The sequence below is a fragment of the Cavia porcellus genome, unplaced genomic scaffold, assembly GCF_034190915.1.
Source record: "Cavia porcellus strain 051 isolate PalLab524CR breed Dunkin Hartley unplaced genomic scaffold, mCavPor4.1 scaffold_18, whole genome shotgun sequence".
NCBI classification, from domain to species: Eukaryota; Metazoa; Chordata; class Mammalia; order Rodentia; family Caviidae; genus Cavia; species Cavia porcellus.
This window is the reverse complement of record NW_026947501.1, coordinates 72,066,154-72,076,652: the sequence shown is the minus strand read 5'-3', so window position 1 is coordinate 72,076,652 and position 10,499 is coordinate 72,066,154. Positions and strand designations below refer to the sequence as shown.

The 10,499-nt window shown below is 56.4% G+C and overlaps 1 protein-coding gene across 6 annotated transcripts in view; it reads left to right on the top strand.

Moving 5' to 3' along the window:
* The first annotated feature begins 804 nt into the window (after positions 1-804).
* Positions 805-10,499, top strand: part of Rgs12 (regulator of G protein signaling 12) — a 75,188-nt gene continuing 65,493 nt past the window's right edge. For 5 of the 6 annotated variants that reach the window (XM_063230264.1, XM_063230265.1, XM_063230262.1 and 2 more), the window contains exon 1: positions 1,699-1,842. The gene's annotated coding sequence lies outside the window, so the exon portion shown is untranslated. Of the gene's footprint in view, positions 972-1,698; positions 1,843-10,499 lie in introns of those variants that run through there. The other variant, XM_063230263.1, reaches the window with a different exon arrangement.

Genomic DNA, 10,499 nt, shown 5'->3' with positions numbered 1-10,499 from the left:
TGAACTCCTGCTGTGGAGATAAGGCAGCTGCCTGCCATCCTCAGGAAGCAGCCAGGGCTCCACACACAGGGACACACCTGTCCATCCTGCTAAACTCAGGAGTGATAGTGACTAGGACCCCTGCAGCCAGCTGGCAGCACAGCAGGAACAAATGTGGGGTCCCCAGGCGCCTCTCCCTCCTCCAGGCATAGGCTGGCCACCACAGGGCTGTGGTGATATTGACTGACTGACCGCAGCAGGAACTCACAGAGCGAGGGCTGAAGGCGTCTTGGCTTGGCTTTGGTTTGCCCCCCACCTTCTCTTCTGAATCCACTGACACTTGCCACTCAATTGAGAAGACCACTGTCCTCAAAGCTGGCCTCAGTGTCCCTTTCCCAGCTCTGCTCTCAGCTCAACACGTTGCATTTCTTGCTGTCCACCCACCTTCTGCCCACCTTCCGGTGCCCTGCAGAGGGAGTTCCCTGTGCAGGCTTGGGCTGCTGCTCCACTCTTGCACCTGGCCTCTGCCTCCTTTTCTCCCCTGAACATGGCAGCCCCTCATCCTAGGAGGAAGCAGACAGCTTCCAGGATGGGGTAAGTTGAGAAAATGCCAGTGAAGCCCCTCTGTTCACCAGTGCATGGCCAAGGCACCCAGCTGGTGTGGCCCTCAGCAGACAGCAGCGGGAGGGGACAGTTATCACGTGGAGGGAGGAGGCAGGGCGGCTATGGGAAGACAGAGGCCTGGGCTTTGGGTCTTCAAGCCAGGTGACCCGCGGGAATGGAAGGGAACAGGAGGACCACTGACTGTCAGGAGGCCTCAAGGCTGGAGGGGTCGGCAACGAGGGACCCCCCCGGAGAAACAGACGGAGGCAGAGTGGAGGCGGACAGAGTTCCAGCCGCTAGGAGTGGACACTGGACAGGAAGAGGGGCGGGGCCTCAGGTTACCCGGCGCAGCCTAGTGCTGGGGCTGACAGCAGCAGGGCTCAGAGCACGTGAGTGATCTCGGTGCGCGCGCAAGGGCGGGAGGCCGTGGGAAACTCAACTCAGATTCGCTGATTCTCAGGAGCTTTACGCAGTGGTCTGCTAGGCTAAGGCAGGGGGATGCCGTGGTCTGCCCGAAGGGCGCCTGGGCTTCTTCACTCTTAGGAATTACAGTGAAATGCCCAGGGACGTTTCCTGAAGACGCTATGCGCAGTCGTAATTAAACGCGACACCGCGGGTGGGGAGGGAGAAGGTGTGAGCCCGGCCACCTCGGCCAGGGCGTGGCGTCCAGCACAGTAGGGTGGGGGCCAGCGCCACTAGCTCCCTTCCAGCGTGCCACGCTCACGGCCCCGCGGGTCATCCTTCCTGCGGCGGTCACCGCGCTCTCCCCGTTTGGGCATTCGCTCTACAGCAGCTGCGAGGCTGCTGCGAAAGGGCTTGTTGTAGGGCTTGGGGGCGTGGTCGGCGCGGCAGCCCCCGCCCGGCTCGGCGGATGTCCTGCCCCCGGACTGCAGGGCACGCCCCGCATCCGCCTAAGGGCCCACTCCGCCCCCGCTAGCCGGGCTTCCGGCCTTGTCTGATAGCCACGCCCTGATGGTTCCCCGCCCTCCTTAGCCCCACCCCTCACGGAATCCCCCCTCAAGCCACGCCCATGTTTCCCCGCCCAGCAGGCAAGCGATGCACGTGTCCCCCTCCCCTCGGATAAACCACGCCCCCAGCCCCGCCCACACCCCCCCGCCCACTTGAACCCCGGTCTCCGCAAAGTTCCGCCCCACAGAAGCCCCTCCTGTCCCGGAGTCCCGCCCACCGGGAGCCACGCCCCGTCCCGGCGGCGGCGACCGTTGGTGCGATCGGCGGGCGGCGGAGCAGCGGTGCCGCGCGGTAGGTGCGCGGCCCGGGCGCCGCCCCGTCCCCTCCCTCCAGCGCTTGTGTCCGCCCCGCCCGCGGCCCCACTCCGGGCCGCCGCCCGCGCCTCCTTTGTTCGTGGCAAGACCCGGGGTCGGCGCGGACCGGGGCGGAGCCTCGGGTGCGCGCGGCCGACGCCTGAGGTGGTCGGCCGGGCTGGGCCGGGCCGGGTCGGCTGCAGCGGGCGCTGGGTTTGGTCCACCGATCTCCGCCGGCTTTGTTTTGGCGAAGGCTGTCTCCAGGGATCCGCGCTCCAGTGTCCGGAGCGACAGCCAGAGCTAGGAGTTGTGGGGACTCAGACCTTGGGGGCTCAGAAGGGCGCGAGGTTGTGGAAGTGTTGACCAGGGACTCAGTTGTGGAAGGAGAGAGGGAGGAGACCCGTGGTGGTAGGAGAGGCTCAGACCCCTGGGGCGCGAACAGAGGCTGAGACCCATGGGGTGCAGATGGAGACTGAGACCCGTGGGGTGCAGACGGAGATGTGAGAGATGTGCAGTGTGCACAGAGCTAGGCCCAGACCTGTGGAACACAGACAGGAGCGCGCCCCACATTGGACCCCAGCCTCGCACCCAGCTGACCACTTGCCTTTGGACTGGTGACTGCCTTTGTGTGCCTTAGTTTCCTCCCCTGGCCTGAGTGCTCCTCGAGGGCCTGTGGGTTATTCTCATGACAGTGCTATGCCTCTCCCACAAACAGGACCTGCGGTGCACCCTGGGGCGGGCCTAGTGGCCTGCCCAGGTGGCTGAGGCAGAGGGGCTGCCTTGGGAAGAGCCTTGCAGCCTCCCAGGGCTGAGACTGGATGCAAGCTGGTGAAGCCTTGCCGAGGGCTCTGGAATCATAATCTGGATGAGGTTGCTTCCCCTGAAAAGCTGGAATAAAAAGTGTGCCTTTCTCAGTGGTTTGCCTAGTGCACGGTAATGACAGGGCTCAAGTGGCCCAGGGCATGACCTAGGCAACGGCAGGAGCAAGTGGCCTGTTCACCTGCAGATGGGGGCCACTGGAGCAGCTGCCTGCTGGACCAGGTCTTCTCCAACAGCTGCAAGGCCCCTGTTTCCATGAAGCCTCTTGGTTGGAACCTGCCCTCCAGGGCGTTGGATACTAATCTGGGTAACAGAGGACAGGGCATGAGGCCTTGGTGGCAGGGTGGAGCAAGTTGGCGGGCAGAGGTGGACACAGGAGGGCCAAGAAAAAGCTCTTAGCCAGGCTGGCCATGGGAAGGGGCTGGGAGGGGGCAGGGGCTGGGTGGCCAAGGGTGCGTAGTTGCAGTGTCCAGGAGGGGTGGGGGCTCTCTTTCCTTATTGTTTGGAGTAAGAGAGGTTGGGGGTCCAGAGGATGGGTTCGACCCCAATGGGTTCTGAGTCCCAGGCAGCTGCTAGGCATTTTGTGATTGACTTGAATTCAGTGATGGGCCTGTAAACATTTGTTTACTTTTCAGTAGCATCTGTGCTACTATCTGGGACCACGGACTTCCAGGGGCTTCCAACAGCAGAAATGTGTCCTCTACCAGTTAGGAGGCCAGAGGCTGCAACAGGCACCCTGACCTCCACCATCTGCACTGGTGACTGGCCTTGCTCCTGGCTTGCCCCTGCTTCCCATGTGCCTAGCCTTCTCTGTCCACTGTCCCTCTGTCCGCGTGACGCAGTGGTCTTTCCCATTTGGCATCCCCTTGGCCTCTGTCTGCAAAGGCCCTCTTGTCCTGAGTGGATCCTTGTAGTCCCGGATCTGGGTGGACCCTTGGAGGCTCCTCTCTTGCCCAGCCAGGGCTCTCCACTTCAGTGTCCTACCCTTGGGGCCTCATTGCCCCATCCTTAGGAAGTTGGCACCATCCTGGGGACAGGCAGGCCAGAGGGAAATACACCTTGCTGGTGTGGCAGTGGTTGCAGTAGGAGTGCTATGGAGCCTGTGCCACATGCTCATGCTTGGTGGCGGCTCCATCTCCATGGCAAACCCGGGCTGTCCTGGTCTCTGCACATGGCAGGTGTCCTGGGTCAGAGCCCTGCCCCCTCGCGTCCTGTCAGGCCTGGGGTTGAAGGAAAGAGAGAAGGAACGTTTGTCCTTCATTTATCTTCCCCTCTCCTTCCCAGAGCTTTGCTGTCCCAATCTTGTAATCATGGGACCCTGATTGTGTACACCCTCCCTGGATTTCTCCTCACCCACACAGGCATGCAGAGACACACAGAGTACACGGTGCGCACACTGGGCTTTCTGGGCTGGCAATGACTGGTTCATCCTTGGGGACATCAGTGGCGGCTGAGCCTCTGAGGGCCCCCGCTGTCGTGGGGTCTCCCTCTTAGTGCTTGGCAGCTTCCTGCCCAGCCCTCCCCCACCCCATTCTCCTAATGCTACCTCCTGGTTACATCACCACTGTCTGTAGCGCAGTGTCACGACTCCATCTGTGCTGCTGGGCTCAGCCTCGGCGCAGTGGAGGTCAGCCCCTTTCTCCCTGGCCTATGGGCCACCTGTGTTGTCACTGACCGATCAGAACCAGCAAGTGTGACATCCCAGCTCCCCTCCTCAGCCTGAGTTTACTGTGGTCTCACTGAGCCCGTGCCCACTGTCCCTGGGGTCACCTGGTGCTACCCACTCTGTGGTAGGTCCTGAATCCTGGAACCCCTGCCCCACATGGCTCACTTTTCCTGCTAAATTGTACTTTTTTTTTCTTTTTCACTTTGTTTTTTTTTGTCTTTTTCGTTTTTATCGGTACCAGGGATTGAACTCACGACTGCCTGCTTGCAAGGCAGGCGCTTATGCCGCTGAGCTAAATCCCCAGCCCCCATTTTTTTGGTCTTTCTAAGGCAGGGTCTCCCTGTGTAGTTCAGGCTGGTTTTTAGCTCACTTTGTAGCCTTGGGCAGTCTTGAACTCACAGTGATCCCCTGCTTCAGCCTCTCCCACCACACCTGGCTGTTGTCTTTGGCCTTTTCAGAGTTGGTTCCTTGGTTGGGTTCCATTTGGTAGATTTGTACTCACAAATCTGATGTACTTTGGTCACCTTGTCCCCTCACCTCCTTGCCTTGCTCTCTCCCCTAATTTCACATTTTGGGGAGGTTCAGTGAGTGTATTTTGCCCACGTTCATCCCCCTGCTACCCACCTTAACACCCCAACCCTTTACTGCTTTCCTTTTGTCCAGTAATAGTCTCCCTCTGCTTTCTGGTCAGCTTTCTTGATCTGCACACAGTGGGGACACCATACGATGCCTGCCTTCCTGAGTCTGGCTTAGCTTGCTCAACACGATGCTCTAGATCCATGCATTTTCTAGCACGTGTCAGAATTTTCATTCCTTTTGATGGCTGAGTAATTATCCGTTGTGCATGTGTACCATATTTTCTTTATCCATGCATCTCCTGACAGGCACCGGGGCTGTCTCTGCTACAGCTGTTGTTTATTGTGCCATGCTAAACACAGGTGTGCAGGTCCCTACAGCCTGCCAACTTCATTTTGGGTGTGTGCCAAGGAGTGGTATAACTGGATCAGATGCTAACTCCACTTTTAGTTTTGAGGAAGCTACTTTCTGATTTCTATAGTAGTAGTTGTAGTAATTTATACAGTCCATAAACTGTGTAGGAGCCTCCTCCCCGCCAGACATTTATTGTTTTTTGTATCTTTGCTTTTTTTTTTTTTTTTTAACTTTTTGAGATAGGTTTTATTATGCAGTTCAGACTGGCCTTGGACTCATTTTGGAGCCCAGGCTGGCCTCAAACTCAAAGTGATCCTCCTGCCTCAGCCTCCCAAGTTCTGGGATTACAGATTTGTGCCATCACACCTGGCTCAGTGGAGTTTGGTCTACAGTTCTCTGAAGTTCTACTTCTCTTTACAAACCTGAGAAACATCATGTAGATTTTCCCCTTGCATTTTTTTTTGTAATTGACAAAAATTATATATATTTATCAAGTACAATAAGGTGACTGGAAACACATATACAAAGTACAGTGTAAAATGAAGGTAATTAGTATATGTACTTTTGCACAAATTATCACTTTTTTTGAACTATCAAAACAGAATATTGAATAGAGCAGTACCATTAATCGGAATAGAGAAAAACAGTAATAAAAATATTTGCCTTCAAAGAGATGGTAGAGGGCCAGGGATTTAGCTCAGTGGCATAAGCGCCTGCCTAGCAGGGTGAAATCGTGAGTTCAATTCCCAGTACTGCAAAAAAAAAAAAAAAGACAAACCAAAAAACAACAAAACCAAAGAGATGATAGAAGGAAGTCCCCCTTATTTGCTATGGTCAACCTCCCAGGAGATGCTCAGATTTCTGCTTCCCGTTGGCTAACAGGGGGGACAGGAGAAGGGGTGTGAAGGAAGTGGGATGTTTGACGCTAGGCTGTGCACCAGTAGGTTCACTATTGCTTAGCAGGGAGGTAGGCTGGTTGCTTGGTTTTCTATCTTCATTAGTTCCAACACGGTGTGGATCTCAGAAGACCCTGGTGGTTCTAGTCCTGGAGGAGCTGTAGTCTGTGACACTGCAGCCACTTACCAGGGAGGTGAGCTGCTTGCTTGGTTTCCCAGTGTCCTAAGTTCCAACATGGCGTGGGTCTCAGGATGGTTTTCCTCCTGGAAGGGCCATAGTCTGCCACACTGCTGCTGCTTACCAGGGAGGGGAGGTGCTGGCTTCCCAGCGTCCTAAGTTCCAACATGGTGTGGATCTCAGGAGCTGCTGGTGGTTCTCCCCCTGGAAGGGCTGCAGTCTGCCACACCACTGCCAATTACCAGGGAGGGGAGGTGCTTGCTTGGCTTCCCAGCGTCCTAAAGTTCCTACGTGGCGCAGATCTCAGGAGCTGCTGGTGGTTCTCCCCCTGGAAGGGCTGCAGTCTGTCTTTAACTTACCTTTATAAAATGGCTGGGTGAGAAATATTCTATTAACCTTCTTGCACAAACGAGGCCTGTGGTAAGCTCCTGATTCAACTGTGAAGTCTCCCTTTGTACCTGGGAACCAATTCCTTTGACCTCAGTCTTAAGCATCTCTCACACCTTCAGTACCTCCTCTCTGCCACCCTAATTTGCCACATGGTGTGCTGTGTTGTGGGACAAAATCCCAAGTCATGGCTTCATAATTTTTTGATCTGTCCCCTTGCATCTTTATTTTACTTTCCAGTTACCTTTTAGTTTAGCTGGGTATAAAAGTCTAGCTGGAAAGTTACTTATTCTCTCAGAGTTCTGAGAGTGTTGCTTCAGTGTGAGGGGAAGTCTGAGGCCATTTCCATTTAGTTCTCTGTGTGGGCCCCCTCACTCTCGGCCCCCAAGCCCATGGGCTAGTCTCTTCCCAGCTGTATATGGCATCTGCTTTCTGTCATTGAGTCGGCACTGTGGTCGCCATTCATAGATACAGCTCTTAGGGTTTAGATCTAAAGCAGCCCCCAGAAGTAACCTGTGTTAGGAGGTGGGGCCCAGCTGGAAGAGGCGGGTCCCTAGGCGTGGCCAGGAAAGGGTGTTCTTGTCCCCAGCTCCTTCCTTCTGTTTCTGGGTGGGCTGCTGTCCCCTGCCAGGCCTTCCTGCTGGGCTGTGCCACCAGGAGTTAGCCTACTGAAAGCACGTGCCCCAGGAAATCTCCTCTCCTTTATCTTTCAGGGGTCAGATGTGTCTGGGGACACCTGGTGATGTTAATTTGTGACCTAGACATTATGAGTGACCATTGTGGTGACTTCTGACTTTCTGAAGAGCTGATTTTGGTTCTAGGAGCCGATTTGTTTAGACTCAAACTGAAACCCCTGCCATGGTCCTTGTTTGTGCTCCCTGGTGTCTTCCTGTGGGACCTGGGCAGGACCTGGGCAGAATTGAGGAGTAGGTTTCAGGTCTCCCCCTCCTCTCTGAGAGGCTTCCAGCCGCCTGTGCCCAAGCACTCCTTCCCAGGGGTACCTTTCTCCTGGGGATCCTGGCCCCGGGTCTGCCTGGTCTCCGAGCTCCCCTGGACCTTGGGATGCCGTTGTGTGTAGCTTAGGACCAGACCCACTCTGACTGTGGTGGCACTGGGGGAGGTTGTGTCTGGCGGAGCATCTGGACCACTGTGGCACCTACAGTCCGTCACTGCCTCAAGGGCTGCCGCCCGCCTGTGGCTGTTGTGGGCTTTTACCCATTAGTCCTGGTTGAGGTTGTTATGCATGGAGGACACCTAAGGCTTGTTCAGTTTGGCTTGGTCTGCAGTCTGGCTTGGTTCTTGTGGTTTGCCTTGTTCTTTCTCAGAAAGGCGAGTGACCCCAGACACCTCTCCTACCTTGAAGCAAGTGCCACCAACAGAGCCTGGCTCTGGGTTCCAAGTGTGGCTCACAGTTGGTCCCTTCCTGGAGATGGTGTGGTCTCCTTACCTGCCTTGGATATGCGCTGCTGATGGAGGTTGTTCTCTGGCTTCTCACAGGCGGTTGACCCCTATACCCCAGCTTCAGCCACGCTTCTGAGGCCCAGAGGGAAGGCACCGCCACTGGCTTTGTTACCTTGTCTTGCCGCTCGCTGCCCGACTTGACCTGGCACAAACCACCTTTCTGCACCACAGTTTCAACCAATACACAGGGAAGGCTGGGGCAGGAAGATCCAGGGTATCAGAGGCCAGCCCAGGCGCCGTGGCCTGATCTCGCTCCAAAGGAAGCAGAAGGTTGTTACTAAGCTTGCAGAGGGGATTGTGTAGGGCTGTGCACGGCAGTGGGTCAGGAATGGGCTGCCACACAGAAGCTCCATGGTGGCAGCATCTGCACCTCCTGAGCTGTCCGGGCCCTATTGGGCACGTTTCTCTGAGGTGTCAGGCTGTGGGGCACAGTAGTAAGCCCTACACTGCCCTGGCAGGCACTTCAGGCAGGTGCAGTACCACGTGTCCCCACATCCCTCCACCTTCTGTGCCGGGAGCTGACCCCATCTGCAGAGACCCTTTTTCCAAATATAAATGGTCGCTGTCATGTGTTCTGGGGCTGCAGTGTCTTTGGGGCCAGTGTCATCCCATGACCCCCTGCCAAGACTGTGTGGCAGGGCTCGGCCACCCTTCCGCTGCTCTGTGGGCTCAGGGTACTGTGTGGCCTTGAGGTGCTGTGCATGCTGGCAGGGGTCTCGCTGCTGTCTCCCAGAGAGGAGGCCATGAAGAGCGTGAGGCCCTGGGCCCTGTGTACAGGGACAGTGCAGCCTGTCTCTCCCTTGGGAGCCTGTGGGTGGCAGGTGAGCCTCAGGGAGGGAGGCTGCAGGAGGATCTTGCTGCTAGAGCTGGTTGCTCCAGACATTTGGAGGTGGCGAGGCTGGGGTTGAGGGCAAGTCTGGTGGGGGCTTCACCTGTCCCTTGCTGTCCTTTGCCAGTCCCTGAGATGTGAAGGAGGCAGGGACAAGAGAAGGTAGCAGGAGAGGGGCTGTTGCCCCTTAGCACTGAGCAGGGCCCGCTACTTGCATAGACTCAAATAATGTCTGTCATTTATCTGAAGTCACACAGAGCTGGGTGTCCAGGGTATTTGCTACTAATCCATCTACTCTATTTATAGTTGTACTTTGTGGAGGGTTAAAACCATAATGGTAACAACGCAAGTAGAGATAAAAGGGAAAAATCAAATAAGGAATGGAAAACTTGAGATGGTCTGTGCTTTGGTGTTCCAGGCACTGACCTTGGGTCCCACGTGGCCATCAGCTGTGGAGATGCGTGTCCCGAAGGCCAAGTCTGAGCGTGTGTGTCCCACTGTCCCATCTCAGGGGCTCTGGCCTCAGCCCAGAGCCAGCAGGAGTGGCAGGGCTGTGCCTGGTGCATGCAGGCTGGGTGGGGCTGGCAGTGTCACTGTGGGTGGCAGAGGGCACAGCTCTGGCCCCTCACCTGAGTTTTGGCCCCTGGGCTGCTCCTGTGGCTTTGCAGCACTCTGATGTCTTGCTGAGTGACTGCTGCTCAAGGGGTGTGGTGGGGTGTTTGTTAGGCCCCAGGTGGGCATAGGTGCCTGGTCACTGGGGAGTTTGTCCTGGGATGTCCGTCCATCTGTGTCCCCCTGGGGTAGAGTGGTCCCCGGTGTCCCTGACACTGTCACAGAAGCCATGTGGGCCAGGAGAGGCGGCTGGAACTGAACAAGTAACTGGGAGGGACTAGAGCAGGGCTGCTGGCCTGGAGGGAGGTGAGGCCAGGTGCTAGTGCCCTGTGGGTGGCATCAGGGTGGTACAAGTCAGGGTGACCGAGAACCCAGTGGGCTAAGCTGCTGCCCTCCACTGGGCTGCAGGGAGTGCTGGATGCTGGGCTGTAGGGGCAGCAGTGAGCCTCTACATGATTCCAAATGCTGAACTAGAACACTTTTATTGTTTTTTCTTTGATTTTTTGAGACAGGGTCATGCTGGCCTTGAATTCACTAGGTAGCTCAGGCTGGCCTCAAACTCACAGCAATCCTCCTGCCTCAGCTTCCCGAGCGCTGGGATTACAGCTGTGTGCTACTATATCTGGCTGTGGAGCACTTCATGCATGGTTCTCTCTGTTTAGCCTGCTGAACATTTCACACACCAGCCACTGGCCCTGCTGACCTCTCCCTTGATTTCAGCCTCCAGTTCAGCTTGGGACAATGGAGCTGCCACAGTGAACCGAGGTCGCTCTGAGAGCTGAGAAGATGGGTTTGGTTAGCGGGTATCTTCAGGGAGGGCAGTCATGGCCCCAGACATGCCCTCAGAGTCTCCTTTGTTCCATGGGATCACTGTGCT